Raw genomic sequence first — 17,052 nt, 5'->3', positions numbered from 1 at the left:
AATAAAAAACACACAACTACATATCCATTACATGTGAAAACATTAAAAAAATAATTTTATTAACAGCCTGCAGGCCAGGGTAATCTAATATTACTGCATTAACATCAACTCGCATGGAATTATGGGAACACTCCCCAGGAAAAAATGAACTGGAAAATTTCACAGTAAAACAGTGAAATTTACAGTTCAACTTAAGTTTTTTATAGTTCTACCATTGCCTTTACAGTTCGACCATGAATATATCATGACTTGACTATGAACTCTCCCATTACTATGAACTTCATGGTCGCACGTCTGATGCGGACTTTAAAGTTTACAGTTAATAAGTAAAGATGATAGTTGACTGCAATTCAGTTTATAGTCAGACTGCGGTCTTCATAATTATGAGGTTTACTATGAAGTTTACAGTTCAACTAAACATTTTCAACTTCAAAAGTAAATCACATTTCTGGGATAATACCATGAAATAAAACATGAATTCCCTCTTTTTATATCCTTCACATACCTGTGCTACCTCTACTTTTAAGCCTGTGGTCATCAAATAGACTATGCTTACTTACTCACATGTTACTTGTATCGACTAAAGTTTAACAACATGACAGAAAAACTTTTGATTAAAGAACACAGTGTCATCCATTATCACTTATCATGAACACATCAAAATCGGTCATGGCACTGTTAATAAATACTTCATGGTTGAACTGTAAAAGATCCATTAGTTGACAGTGTTACTGTGAACTATCATAGTAAATTTTACAGTAAAACCATCAAATTACCACAAACAAATTAATGAGAATACCAGCACTCTTTTTATGGAAGCCATAGCTATGTAGCTATGACACCATGTGTGCAGGAAGACCATCTTACTCAATTTAGCTCTAATATTCTCAGGGTCCTTGATTCTTTAGCACCTGCCAAGGTTAAAAAGACTTCAGTAAACCTAAAACACCATGGAGGAATATCACAACAGTAGCAAATCAGAAGAGAGAATGTAGGAAAGCTGAACGTAAATGGAGAAACACTAAGCTTCAAATTAACTATATGACATCTCCAAAAAGAGACTCCACATTTATAACTCTGAGTTACGTAGGGCCAGGCAATCTTCATTAATTGTAACATTATTAACGCATTAATAACTCCTGTGCTCTTTTTGCCATTGTCGATAAGTTAACAAATTCCCCAACATAACAGAGCTACCTCAAGATTTGAAGTCAACAAAAAAATGTAATGACGTTGGTTCTTTTTTTCCATCACAAAATTGAAAATATTAGAGTACACCACAGGCCTAGACAAAATGTAGCCTCCTTATCTGTATTTACTGCTATTGAAGGCCAAACCCTTGAAAAAACTGTGCTGCAACTTAGTTCATACCTGCTGTCTTGACGCTCTGCCTAAACTTCTTTAAAAGTGTTTTCAGCTGTTTGGCATTTGGGCGTTTGCAAATTGTGAACCGTTCTTACCTCAGTCATTTTCCTAGCAGCACTTAAGACTGCAGTTATCAAACCTCTCCTGTTGTGTTTGCTGTCAAATGTGACCGATTGACAATTATTTTCTCTCAAAAATATTGTTACCTTATTCTGACTACCATGAGGCGCCATGACTTAAAGGTATACTATGCAGTTTCAGGTATTTTTGGCGACTCTAGCGCTCCCCCTAAAGTCGTGATATATTTATGTTTTACTTCGCCATTATAAACAGCCTACTTCTCATGGCTTGTTCCCCCTGTACACAATGGGAATACTTTTGCTGTGGAGGCAAAGGACTAACAACAGGTAAAACTATCCAAAGAACTATATCTTCTGACAAGGTAATGTTTCACGATTCTCGCAAGATGTCTTCAGGTCGGTATTTGTTGAAGTTGCATTGCTGGTTCTCTCGGCAGCGACCCACTACAGCTATGCTCTGTGGCAATGCTAGATGTTTACCATCAAATTGGCTTTGTAAAGTTTATATTAAGGTAAAAATCTTGCATAGTGTGCCTTTAACACAGGGCATCTGAACACACAAAACAATTTTTGATAATTTTCATGACAATTTGAGTGTTTTATTTAACACCCATGTGTATTCCCGGTCTCAAATATGACCGGCCATTAGAAATGAATCTGTGAGAAAATGGTCAGTGTATAAAATTGAGTCCAGACACATACTTATTGATTAGATGGATTGTGTGCTTCTGTACATTAAAACACACACACAAACACACCCTCACCCCCTATTTGCTTCTATGCCAGCCCCCACTGGAACCTTTCCCCAATAGAATCTTCCCCTTTCTGACTTGCATGAGCTCAGGTCAATGAGGCCTACAGGCCATAAACAGCAAATGGAAGTTCAATAGGTTATATCTACAGAACACACGTTCATACAAAGGTCTATCACACCATTAGATGATGTTCTACTATGGATTTATAACAAGTTATAATGCAGCGGTCATTTCTGACCGGGAACACAAAACTAGTAAACATGAAACGAACATAACAGGAGGGTTAAAAAAAGAAACCTGGATTAATCTATACTTAACAATTACAGGCAGGGTGCGATTTGTAGGGGGGGATGGTGAGGATTTCCCCCCCTCTGGTTTTCCTATCCCTACCTCTGCTAAATTATTTTTTATCGTCGGGGGGGACAACATTTATCCCCCTCTGCCCCTCATATTTCTCATCTACTTCATATAAGTAAAATGCTGCAACGTGAGAACAGTCTAGTAGGCTAGCCTACATAATAATCTGACATCAGAAACGCACCATCACCGTCAGCCCTGATGCTGCTGACACAGTGGCTGCGTGATAACTTAATTTGGCCTTGATCGTGCAGGACATTTCAGAATGTCGAGTGTGTAATCCATCATAAATGGCTAGGTTCAATGGAAAAGTTAGCTTGACGAATGAAAGAAAACGAGAAGGATTCAGTGAAGCATAATAATGTTTTAGAACCTTCAAAATTAGAAAACTGATGCAACTGAGATGGAGGACAACTGCACGTAGAGTAGAACGTAGGCCTATTGTCCGAAGGAACTTACATTAAATGAGGAGATATTTGCTGAATGTCACTACAAGTGTTACAGAAATTGCTTGGCATCGCTTATTCAATGGCTCTCTACCGAAACACCTGTAGTTTGCGGAGGACTAACGAGAAAGCACTCGTTTGATAAATCAGCCAGTAGTAGACAAATAACTTTTAGAAATAATCTGTACTGCAAAAACGAATGTTGGTGGGTATTTAAAGCGGGTGTTTTAACAGCTGCAAGAAATAGAAGCTTCATGGTCTTTATGTTCTGGTTCATAAATTATTTTCATAAAACTTCAAGTTGCCCTATAACTTTACTCTCCAAACTCTTCACTGCACTGTAGGCAATTAACTGACAGTATGATAGGTTATTTATTTTCTGTAGGCTACAATAAACACATTTATTTTTTCAACTTTTGCAATATTACGCACTACAAACTTATTCAAAATCATCCCCCCCTCTGGTTTTTACACAAATCGCACCCTGATTACAGGCATATTTCAAGCCTCCCCTTTATAGACAAGGTTATTGAAAAGTAGTTGAAAAGTAGTTTTCAATGACAACCTCCAGTCAGGCTTTCCTCAACATCATGCTGAAGCAGCCCTAGTCAAAGTCGTAAATGGCATTCACCTGAATGCAGACTCTGGTAAAATATGATACATACATTTAATAAATTCAAATCCTACCTAGTAGACAAGGACTACTTTGTTTCTATCAGCACCTATGTATCAGAGAAAACCACCATGTCATATGGGGTTCCACAGGGATCTATTCTTGGGCCCCTTAACCTGTACCTGCTTAACCTGTACATGCTCCCTCTTGGCCAAATCTTTCAAGAGTACAAGGTAGCTTATCTATGCAGATGACACCCAGGTCTACCTTGCTCTCTCACCAAATGATGTTGGTCCCATTGAGTCACTGGCCCAATCCCACAGACTTTGGTACACATTCTCGCAAAATTTGTAAGGGCTTAGGGCTGTCCCAATGCCGCATTTCAAAAAGCATGAGGGTTTGAGTATACACACTTACTGAGCCCCGTTCCATGAGTCTGCATTGGACTTCACCACAGGTAATTACCCACAGTTCAAAGCGTTGTGACGTTTACCGCAGAGACCAGGGAAATCCAGAAATTACAAAGGTAAACAACAGCACGACACACGTGCATAGTGCACGTGTCAGCAACGTCTTTGTTATTAACCATTGTGAAGTGCTGTCCCAATTCCATTTATACCTATGCCCATGTGGTCTCACACACTCACTCACTTAGCCCCTGAGATCAATTAAGTCTGTGAGTCGTTAGTCCTCAGGGCTCCCTTTGGGATTGGCCCATTGTGTCTATGTCTTGAAAAAGTGAATTGCCGGATGCAACATAATTTCTTACAATTAAATAAAGACAAGACAGAGTTCTGTTTTGGAATTGAGATTGAAACTCAGCACCTGTCTGGAATCTAGAGCACTTCAAACCAGAACCTGTGTCAAAAACCTTGGTGTAACAATGGATGGAGATCTTAGTTTCAATGAGCACATCGAAACAATAACTAAATCAGCATTTTGGTACCTTAGAAATATAGACAAGATTTGTTTTTAAGCAGGATTTAAAAACTAATCCATGCCTTTACAGTATATCATGCAGGGTTGCTCACCTCACTGGCCTCCCCCAAAAGTCTATCAGACAGCTCCAACTAATACAAAATGCAGCAGCCAGAACAAAGAAAGGAGATCACATCACCCCAGGGTTGGACTGGGAACAAAATTCGGCCCTGGCAATTTTCTCCTGGACCAAAATCCCCCCCTGATCCCCCCCCCATAAATAACAAACACACAGTATCATGCTGTAGCAACACTTCATAAACTGAACCCAAACATTTAGATTTGGACCTATAGGTTATTATATAATCAGTATCGTAATTTCTGTCAACTATGACGATCTCCATGCATGTTCAGTAGCCTATATTTTTCATTTAGTCAAGCAGTGACATGTGGTTTAATCAGTGTTGGGCAAGTTACTTCAAAATCGTAATATATTATGTATTACTTATTCAAAGTAATTCATTACATTATAATATTACTGTCTCTGAATTGTAAGGCATTACACTACTATTGTATTACTTTTAAGTTACTTTTACCAAAATATCTGGAAATATGGATTTGGAATTCTAAATGCAGTTTATTATGCTCAATGCAGCTCATTGCACTTCTAATGGAGGGTGATGTGGTAGAACATAATGACTGAGCTAGGCTTAAGGCTACAGTAGAATGCAATAGGTGCAGTGATGGCTCATGATGCAATACAAGGAACAATCATAGCCAGAATTTTGTTAAAAGAAGACAAAAGGTCAAAGTCTGGTCAATTGTGATAGAAATGCTGTAACTTTAGGCTTAGGCCTACTCATTAAAATCAACAGATAGCCCACTACCTGTATATTGTAACCCAAAACTTAAAGACATGTGAAGATAGGCTACACAGTGCAGCTACTGGCCATTTTTGTGCCCTAACTGGTGAAATACAGTATTAACCTAAGTATGTCATTATATGGTTCACATAAGGACACTGACAAAGGCAACCATGTCCCATTGTCTCCATGCCAATCTTTAACAGAAAAATGTCAGATATCTCAACCACAATGACATCAATAGATGGTAAGGTGTTGAGTGTACCCAGATAGGTCAGTCACTTAGGCCTACCATATATCATCACAGGTGACAAGCTAATCATCGCAAAGTGTTGTGCTAATGCTGGGAACAGGCAGGGATGGGGAAAAATACATCAGAATGTATTTCTAAATAAAATACCTAATACCCTCATTTTTAATGTATCAAAATAAACTACAAAATACAGTAGGCCTAACCATATTACGTATGTATCAAAATAAAATACTGCCTTACAATTCAGAGACAGTAATATTATAATGTAATGAATTACTTTGAAATGACAGTAATAAGGAATACATAATATATTACGATTTTGAAGTAACTTGCCCAACACTGATTAAACCACATGTCACTGTTTGACTAAATGAAAAATATAGGCTACTGAACATGCATGGAGATCGTCATAGTTGACAAAAATTACGATTTGTGCCAACATGTTGTAGAAACACAACCACAGCCTTTAGGCCTATTTGGTGCAAATCTTCTACATTGGTTATAGTCAGCGATTCACATTAACTGTAGGCTATCACCACAAGTGTATACTAAACGTTTTTGCCCAAGTTTGTGTGCCGTCATCACATTTTGCAAAATTAGGCTACCTTCGTTACTAACCTACCAGTTGATACTTTTTACGTGCATCAAGATTGATTGTGCATCTAATGTAACACTCGGTGGAGAGACTTCCACTTTCCAAGTTCCACTTTCATTGTCGTTGTGAGCTAAAAGGCTACTATGGGAAATACTGTAACAAACTGCGAAGTTGTCTCAGAAAGGTTTTATTGGTTATGCACCAAAACACACGAACGTCATTAAACAAGCAACACAAGGGAGGTCAATTAAACAAGCACGATACACAAACAGGGTAGTCACTTACAATACACGGGGTAAACACATGAGGTACAACATAAAGAAAGACTATACCAGCTAACACATACATAACAAGGTAAACGCCATTACTCATACTAAAACCAACATCAACATTACACACACACACACGCACAGCATTATGGGAGTACAGTGATACCAGCTAGGCTCAGGTCATTACAATACTTTGAAGTTCCTTTTGAGTCCAAACATGAATAGGTTTTCTTTAACCTGTGCTACACTTTTCCACCAAGTTGTGCGAAAATTGTAGGTACCCGGAGATTTTTTTATGTTGACAGACAAACCGCACTACAGTAGCCTACATGGTGCAGTAAATGGAAACTCTTCGTAGCGCGTGCAACTTACGTCTATGAAAACAATATATTTATGGAATAAAATTAGACACCTCTGATTGCTGTTTACGGTTAAACTGTGATGATGTGAACACCAGCCAGCGGAGGGCACTTATATAGCCTACCATGCATGGACTCGTAGGCTATATTTCCCCACAAACCAAGCGGCTGCTTGGACAAATCCACTTGAGTGGTGGGGCAGGGGGGCGCGATCGTAACACACACTGAACCTGTCATGAAGAGGCCAAAATGATTGACCTGTCACCCCCCAATACAAACGGATGCAACTGCATTTATAGGCTAAGCCTAGGTCTACATGACGGGCCGCAAATAGGCTAAATAACTTTAAAAAAAAAAAAAAAAAAAAAATCCCGGTGGTCACCGGCCCACATATGGACCGGCCCACCGGGCATTTGCCCGGTTGTACAGATTACCAGTCCGAGCCTGCATCACCCCAATCATCAGGTCCTTGCACTGGCTCCAAGTTAGGTATAGAATTGAATTAAAGTGCTACATTGTCTATACTAAACGGCCTGGGCCTAACATATATTGCAGACATGTTTTCACAATATAAACATACCAGGTCTCTTAGATCTACTGACGCTGGTCTGCTGGTAGTGCCCAAGGTCAAAACTAGGTTGAAATGGCATTTAGCCATATGGTGCCCACTGGAACTCAGATGCCTAGAGATAGGGTTGCCAACTTCCTCAACCCCAAATGAGGGACACTTCACTTCAAATACGGGACACCCCCCCCCCCCCCCAAAAAAAAAAAAAAAAAAAATCTACAAATCTACTGTCACTTTAAGAGCTAGAGTCTACTCTACACAGTATTCATAATATTTTGCCACCTCCATTCAAATATAGCCTATGGTCATTCCACAGACTCTAACGTTGTTTGTGCCACATCTAGGCCTATAGCACAATGATAAGTATATTAAGTTGGTGTAAACAACCTTCATTCCTGTGGAAATAGAAGCATGTAATGATGCTAGCTAGATATTTTCTGTTCGCAATTAAATGTGAATTATGAACCTGGTAGCCACCTAGCTATCTAAATGGAAAGTGTTTCAATTGGCATAGGCATCATGTGCTTCATGTAAATGGGAAACGGATTAGGCTATTGAATACTTCAAGACTCACCAATTCCATTACACAAATGCAATTGACCACTCTTCATATTCTATCAGTCCAAATCACAGTGCGTGCAGCCTATGTCAAAGTGCCCTCACATTGTAAATGGTCAGTAGCATAGTGTGAACCGGATAATTCCGCAATCTCCTCGCGTTGTTTTTGTTGTTCTCATGATTTCCTTTTAAAAGTACCAATTACCAATGATCACAAGTCAGCTGGATACTTCCACCCTCTCTCCCTCTCGTTCCCAATTAAAACGAGTAGCATAACGTTCAAGTTAGATCTGCTGCATAATAGAGAAACTGAGAGGACCCAAAAAGTATCATCCTTATGTAAGATGCTGTTGCTGCATTTTGACATTGTAATCGTTCTCTAAGGAGAGTGAAAAGCAGTTTGCAGTAAAGCTTCTCTGGCTAAATTGTGGTGCCCCTTCTGTCCCTTGGTGCCAGTGCGAGATGCGCGTGGTTGCGGCGGCACTGGACACTTTGTTCCAGGTGCGTTTACAGTAGCCTACTATTGACAAGTTAACAAGGCCGATGAGCTGTGATTGAAAATCGGGAGTGGTGCTGTCCCTGACGGGACAAATCAAAATCACCCAAAATACGGGATGTCCCGCCCAATTCGGGACGGTTGGCAACCCTACCTAGAGATCAGATTTGATCAGATTTAAAAATAAATTAAAAACTCTAATATTTTCTACTGCCTTTGATTAATCTGATGTCTTTTGGTTGAGTTATAAAGTGCATTTTTTATTTATTATTATTATTATTATTATTATTATTATTATTATTATTATTATTATTTTGTCTTTAGTGCTGTTTATATTAGGCTACTGTTTACATTATTGTGGGCTACATATTAATCTTGTGTCATTAGCCTACATGTAAAGCACATTAGATGACCACTGTGCATGATAATGCACCACCTTCTTTGTATATCACATTGCACTTTTTTGCACTTCTGATTAGACACAAACTGCATTTCGTTGTCTCTTTGTACTCTGCACATTGACAAAGTTTAATCTAATCTAATCAAATGTGCTATAAATAAATTTACAAACTAGAGCCTCAGAATGTAGCTTATAAACATGTCATTAGGTGAATTTATGCCTATCAAATATTAGCCTAAATAATTAAATGTAGATAGGCCTACTTTTTAATAACTATTCACCTTATTCAGCCCCGCCCATTTTTTACAATTCCACATTGTCTTTAAACTTCCGGTCGGTTAGCTACTCTCTATCCTCTTCTGCTGTGTTATCCCAATGAAGCTTCATTGGGATAACTCTTCTGCTGTGTTATCCCAATGAAGCTTCATTGGGATAACACAGCAGAAGAGGATAGAGAGGCTAACTTGGGAGGAAAACGACAAATGCCATCATGAGGTCAGATTTGCAATTGTACTTCGCTACCCAAGGCTATTCACCCCTATGGAGTGGGTAGACGATATGCGGCAGTGGCCGCTGTATCGTATCGAGAAACTCGCAAATCCGTATCTGTTTGGTAACTATGGTAACTAGTTTAGAAAGGCATTACAGAACAGCCGCTCCAAAGTCAGTGTTTTCCTAACTTCAGATAGGAAAGGTGTATAACAGAAATGTCTTAAGTCATCAAAATCCTAAATAAACGTTCCTAACTTTAGGATGACCCATAACATATGATGCCAGTCATCTCGATAGAGCTCTGCTATCTCAATGTATCGCAATGGATGCTACTGCTCAAACGGAAGTTCGGAGACAATGTGGGCAAAGCTAGCGCCCCCATGTATGCGCGCGGAATAAGGTGAATAGTGGCCAATGAAACTATTTTAGCTTCCTTAGTTCTAACGTGTCAGCTGCTTTTGGCGCCAAAAACTTGACGCTGTCATCAGACAACCAAGGGAGACGTTGAATGAAAGATTCTTTGAAGAAGACACTGGTTAGATCCAGAGCCATAGAGAGAATCTCTCTCTATGGCTCTGGTTAGATCCATCCTCCAAGGTTGGACTTATTTTTCAAAGCTGAGTTGACAGAGGAGGTGAAGAGAGATTACATTGGATAACCAGTCACACGAGATTGAAGGGTAAGTGTAGTTTGTCTTTTTATGTTTGTAACGTTAGCTAATAATAATAGAAAATATGAACCACCATCTTCATGGCTAACATTAGCTATCTGCTAACGTTAGCTAGCTAGCTAGTTAACCAGAGCTTTGCTGAGGAGCTAGGGTGAACGTAGACCTAGTTTAGAAATAATTCGGCACCTTTTTGTCCCTTCATGCTACAAATAACTTACTATTAATATAGTAAGATCTAGCTAGAGCTATGTGTAATGTCACTGGTTAACCGTGATGTTAGTGGCTAATGGCTATCTTCCACATAACATTAGCAGTTAAGCATAATGGAGGTTTGGAAGAAAACGGCCATAGTCTCTCATTTGGCAACGTGACAAGTGAGTGTGATAATTACCTAACTTGTAGCTATTTTCTTGATTAATGCAATTTACTTCCTGCATTTCAGAGCCTTTACTTTTAAGATGAAGAAGTAAAGAAAGCCTTCTGCCTTACAGAGGAGTTGCTGGGGGTTCGTGGGCATCAAGATCCCTGTGGAACTAGATTCTGAAGGTGGGTTTAGCACATTTCTGTTTGCAACATATACCGGTATATATAATATATTGCAACTTGACATGTTGTGTTACATTGCCCCTAATCTTTTGAATTAATTTCTGTAATCTCTTTATACATATTGCCAAAAGTATTGGGTCACCTGCCTTGACTCGCATATGAATTTAAGTGACATCCCATTCTTAATCCATAGGGTTTACTGTAATATGACGTCGGTCCACTATTTGCAGCTATAGCAGCTTCAACTCTTCCATTCTTCCAGAAGCGCATTTGTGAGGTCACACTGATGTTGGACGAGAAGGCCTGGCTCTCAGTCTCCACTCTAATTCATCCCAAAGGTGCTCTATAGGGTTGAGGCATATGCGAATCAAGGCAGGTGACCCAAATCTTTTGGCAATATAGTGTATGTATAGGGTTGTTTTGTTACTGTAGGAGATTTCATGTGCTACCTAGATGGGTGCATGTACACACTCTGTCGGAGGTTTACATTGTATACATCTTGTAAATGTTCAAGCATAGGCTATCACAGAGAAGCTGAGACTACAGTGTCTTCCTAGCATTAGCCATTGTGATGTTTATTCTGTCAAACAATGAAAATATCGATACCTGAATTGAAAATGTTATACAATGTCACTCGCCCCTTAAACATTTCTCTCTCTCTGTCTCTCTCTCTCTCTTTTTCTCAAACCCCCCCCCCCACACACACACACCTCTCTCTCTCTCTCTCTCTCTCTCTCTCTCTAATACATACCTCCCTCAAACACATATTGTTCTTTCACACGTGTCTCTCTTATGGAAGCATATGAGTAGCTTTATTCAAATGAGAATGCAATCTGCAATATGCAATTCAAAAAGACATTACATTATGCAATTGACAATTCATTATGCAATTTATTATTGCAATTTGCAATAATATCCAACAAATTGTATTTTAATCTGCAAAGTGACAATAAAATCTTAAAATCAATTCCAATAATTTTGGTTAAAAAATAGAATAAACATGGATTGAATTGCATTCCATTTTGCCATGGTACTTCAGTCTCAAAATTCAAATGGCAATTCATTTTGCATTTTAATTTTCAATATTCAGTTTCATCATTTAACTGTCAATTCGTTTTGCAATTTAATATTTAAAGTGCAATGTAGGATTGCATTTTAAAAACATATTTGGCAAAAACTGTCAATGCCAGCCTGAAAAGATTTTGGATTATTTTGGGCAAAACGTTTTGCCATCGTTTTGAGGCATTTTATTCAAATGGAAAAGAAATAGCGCCCCCTGTGATTGCATTGCACTTTAGTCACGCTCTTTGTGTTGCAAAATTCAAATGGCCATTCAATCTGCCAAACACATTGCAATCTGTCAAGTCACTCGTCAAGGCGGGAACTAGGCTACGTCACTTTTTTGTGTTTACATCTTACCCAGTTAGCGCTTGCAATGGAGGAGTTTGCAGCTGCACTAAGGTCTCTGGCTGATTATGTAGAACACCACCGTGTCAACGAGTCTGACTCAGCGGACAGATTACTGAAAATGGACGACAGAGTGGGCTATCTAGCCCTACTTGTCCGATTTGATGTCAACCTGGTCCGTTCAAAGATCTGAGGCCTTACAGCTAATGGGCGCTAGCCGGTGGGGAGACCTTCTGTGGATACCACTGGAGGGAATAGAGGGTTACCTCTCCTATTAGGGAGATCGCGGAGCTCTTTGGAGTTCACAGGACAAGTAGGGCTAGATCGCCCACTCTGTCGTCCATTGTCGTTAGTTAGGCTAAAACTCACACAGCCTTTCCTTGCCCTGCTCTCTCTCTCTCTCTCACACACACACACACACAACGGAGACTTCCCTCCGTGGTCTGGCTAGCCTCATAAGCGGACCGGGGGGTGTGGTCGCTCCGGGCTCACGTTTGGCCAAATCTATCTCGCTGAATTGTTGTATACGATGCTTATTTGTAGGCTACTGATTGCTGGGGGTGATTGCTGGGGGGAGGGGGTGCTACTAAAGATGCCGCTGGTTGGCAAAGTTATCAGCAGCAACATAAGAGCCTTAATAATGTAAGAACACAGCTGGGTCTCGCGGACACTAGGCCTACTCGCGGTCACGGTTAACATTATTCATCAACTGAGAAATGTTTCCAGTAGCAGTGCTGTTACGTGCCTGAAGTTGTAATCAAGCCATGGTAGGGGGCTTATTTGTTTAATCTATGGATGTAAATATTTTGGCTGTAGCCTAAACTATTTTACACTTCAGAATTTTAACCATACACACACAGGTGGAATAGTTATGATGATGCAATAAGAAAGTATGAAATGGTCACCTGTGTTGTTCAGCTAGTTAATCTAATTATAATGTAATGGCCATCTATGCTATACAGTCCCTCCAGGATTTTGTGATCGCAACAATTAATGCAAATTCAACAAATCCCCTCAAATTCTGTGTGACCTTGCAATTTTGTCCAAACACCACAACTTGTCCACAAATTTGACCAATCATTGTGAAATTTCACCTACACAGTCCCTTGCGCAGAATATTGAGCCAGATGCCAAACTCATTTTTGCAGACACGAGAGACCGGCAGAGACTTTTTCGTTTCGTTTTGATGACATTAATGATCTGCTAATTTGCAACACTCAACCTGGTGTTGCTAGGCTGTGAAACTAAGTTCATATAGGACTACTTGGTTTACTTACATTTGAGTAGGCTATCCAACCCATTGCCAAACTTTTACATCTGGAGATGTCCTTGTTACACAAACTAGACTCACAATCTCATATCACGTTTGCTTGTGAGTCTAGTTTGTGTAATGCTTACCAAAATCAAAAAGTTATTTCCACTCTTACCCAAAAACAGTGAGATTCACTCAGATATTTAATTAGGCTACTCTCATGTCCTTAAAGTGACAGGCACTCAATTAGACTGACGCACCACCAATACAATGTAATGACATTAAAGAGAAGTGTAGACTTATGGTTTAAAACCAATATGAAATTAATATTAAATACTTAGTTGACTATTAATAATTATGTAGGTCACAGAATATGAATTATTAAAAAGATATGAACTTAATGTGAATTACAAAATATATAAATGTATTGAAACATATGGCATGATGCAATCTTTTTAGGGGTTGGCTGTCTTTTTGAACAGTTCTACAAAAGGTTATACTGCTTTGTGAATTACCCCAGCCAAATTTACCATTTATCTTTACTTATCCTTTTTTAAAGAGGAACTTGGCAACTATTTCAACTTAATAAACCCGTTTAGAAATCATTTGGATGGTTAAATGACCTGTTCCAGTGAAAATGGTGACTTTCTCCGCTCCCCCAGCACAGGGATAGGCAACCTGCGGCCCAAGGGCCACATGCGGCCCTTAAGTTCCTCTCTCAAAAGTGGCTCCCTGGCTTTCTCTAAAGATGGAAGTTATAAAATATTTCTAGCAATTTCATATAGTTGTTAAGCTTTAAGCTGTCCCAACACATTAACAGTTAGTGAAAGTATTATACAATACACCACATATGCAGAGTAGGGGTGTAACTGTACACACACTGCAAAAACTGCTTATCTAACAAAATCTAACCAAGTGTTATTAATCTTATATCAAGATAAAAAAACTAGTTGGTATTGTTTTCAGTATAAAGACACTTACCTAGTGCTTTCTTGTGAAATAATTTGACTTAATTTAAAAACAATTTGACTTATTTTAAGACATCTCATCTTGAAAACAAGCAAATTTGTCTGCCAGTGCGTTAAGCAAATTTGTTCTAAAAACAAGCAAATTTGTCTGCCAGTGCGTTGAGCAAATTTGTCTTGATAAGACTCCTTAAAATAAGTTAAAGTCTTCTTAAATTAAGTCAAAATGATCTTTTGAGAGGGCGCTAGGTAAGTCTTTTCATACTAAAAACAATACCAAATAGATTTTTTAATCTTAATATAAGATCAATAACACTTGGTTAGAATTCATTTTTTGCAGTGCAGAAGTCACGGTTCGGTTCATACCTCGGTTCGGACATCACGGTTCGGTACAAGTTCGGTACAATGGAGGGAAAAGCAAAACAAAAATGCAGAAAGCATTTTTTTTTATTGTGCATGTCTCAGGCTGTACCACCTAGTGTCATACAGTCTCTTTCCTGAGCTATCTGCAACAGCCTGAAGTGTGTAAGATGTAAACAGTAAACAATAAGTACCTAGACTCCATCTGTAACTTGTAAACAAAATAAAACAATCAGCTATAAAACTGAAAATAGGCCTACTACAGCATCTCTTATTTCTGAAATTGCAAATTACATAGAATAATAAGAAAGACCTTCAACATCCGTTTTTAGTTGTATATGGAAGGGTCTACAATTTGCCTCAATATTTTTCAGTGTGTGTACAGTAATAATCTACTAACTGTGAAAATATCACACTATTTTGCCTTCTTTTAAAAAAACGAAATTGCTCCTTTCATTTCATAAACAGACTACAACTAGAAGTCACATGACTTTACCCTTTGATGTTAACTCACCGTAGCATGGTTTGTTTATTAGCCTGGTTAGCGTTGACACTTTCTTTTACTGTCTATGCACTTAACACTGCCAGCTCCTCATGTGAGAAGTTACAAGTTACCCTAACATAAAGGTAATTACCACGCGATTTACATAGGTTTCTGTCATTACGAAATCATTTAATTTAAGCCATAGGTTTTGGCCCTATTTGTATGTGTATCCAAAGGCTAGTGAAATGCAGGGGAAGTTTTTTTTCTCGTTTTAGTGATTGGTAGCCTACATCAGTGATTCTTAAACTAGGGGTCGCGACCCCAAATGGGGTCGCCAAAAACATCCGTGGGGTCGCCAATTATTTTCTGTATTCATTCTGAAATTATTATTAGGTGAAACAAAGGAAAATAATATTTGCCTTTTCTGCCTTTTTCTTATTTACACGCAGTTAAGAGAAGAGAGAGAAATGTTTTCGTCTTTCAACGAGATCTGGTTCAGTCTATGGGCTACTGGTCCGCTGATAGAAACAATGTAACTATCTGCTCCCACTACGCAAACTCAACTTGTTCCCGCTATTTTAAGTAAAACAAAACAAAAGACATAGGTAGCCTACTAGCCAAAATGGACAGGTGGCTTCTTAAAAAAATTGAACAAATATCGGAAGTGCCATCTACCAATGCGTCTACTCCTCCGTGATCCTCAGATGGGACAAGTCTACAGGCCAGTGAGAATAAAAAACAACAAACGGCGCATCGGCTTTATTTCTGAATTTCTGAATTTCTGAAATATGCATTCACTTGCCAAGTTAAAGATAACCTCGACCACCCACAATGTGTGATTTGCGGCGATGTTCTGGCGAATGAGAGCTTAAAACCTGTCAAAATGAAACGACATCTCAAAATACAGATGTCGGCTCAGCACCGTGGAGGAAAATCTCCGTGTCACCGTATGCAGCATTCCTCCTAGAATTAACTTGCTATGTTCACGAAAGCATGCCCACCCTTCCCATTGAAATTGTTAAAGATAGTAAACCAGAAAAGGGAAATAAAAAAATACTGTTATTGTTATCGCCATAAATATAATTAATGTAACGTTGTAGGCCTAATGCTGCATGTGTGTGTGCGTGCTTGTGTGTGCGCGTGCGCTACGCATAGCACTCTGATCTGATATGGCGGCAGCCTACACTTGTATAATCGTGATTGTTTGGTTTTCTCGGGTCTTGTTCAAATGGAGTAAAAAAAACAAATGACTTTGCTTTCTAGTTTTTGCTTGATTTAGTTGTTAACCTTTGAGGGGGATATTTGAGTAAGGACTTAGAATGGGTTTGGGGAGAGTGGGGTCGCCAGACCTCGCCATACTTTTTTGTGGGGTCGCCAGACAAAAAGTTTAAGAACCACTGGCATACATCATCTGGGTGATGGCTTCGAATATGTGTAGCATATTCGATATATTTCCACTCACATACCCAACAACTGCTGAACAACGCCGACACACAGTTTCGTCTTATCTACCACTCTCGCCTGTACTACTGTAACTGAAGTTCTCAAACTTGCGATAAAAAGACCAGCGGGTCCTCTAACTCTTGTGGGTCGCCATCACTCGCTTAGAGCTGCTATCTCTGACTGACTGACTAGACTGATGACCTGACAAAAAAATAACATAGGCGCCAATCAGAGCTAAGGCAAGGCTACAGATTAGCGTTAGGTGTCACTAAAGAACTCTCGTAGGCCTACTTAACAGTAATTCCGCATTATAGTAGAGCGGCTACAGGAAAAATCGTGCAAATTATGATACAAGCGTGAAATTCGGCAGGTATGTGCTCAAGACCAATACAATCAAATCTACCTGATTGGCCACTTGAAATGGCGGCCATTTTCCAAGATGGCCGCCAAAAAAGACCCTAGAAATTGATTTATTGCTCAGAATTCACCAAAGATATTATGATACAAGCATGAAATTAGGCATGTATGGGCTCAAGAC

The 17,052-nt window shown here is 39.1% G+C and overlaps 1 long non-coding RNA gene across 1 annotated transcript; it reads left to right on the top strand.

Annotated features, from left to right (window-relative positions):
• The first annotated feature begins 9,977 nt into the window (after positions 1-9,977).
• Positions 9,978-10,937, top strand: LOC143133260 (uncharacterized). The gene is made up of 3 exons (XR_012988498.1): positions 9,978-10,066; positions 10,500-10,603; positions 10,797-10,937. It is a non-coding gene; the product is annotated as an uncharacterized LOC143133260 (long non-coding RNA).
• The last annotated feature ends 6,115 nt before the right edge of the window (positions 10,938-17,052 follow it).

This window comes from Alosa pseudoharengus, unplaced genomic scaffold (genome assembly GCF_046254945.1).
Source record: "Alosa pseudoharengus isolate Yale_2024_CS ecotype anadromous, Long Island Sound unplaced genomic scaffold, YU_APseudo_1.1 YU_APseudo_1.1_scf_1, whole genome shotgun sequence".
Taxonomy (NCBI): Eukaryota; Metazoa; Chordata; class Actinopteri; order Clupeiformes; family Clupeidae; genus Alosa; species Alosa pseudoharengus.
Note: the sequence above shows the minus strand (reverse complement) of the source record. Positions and strands in the feature narration are given on the sequence as shown.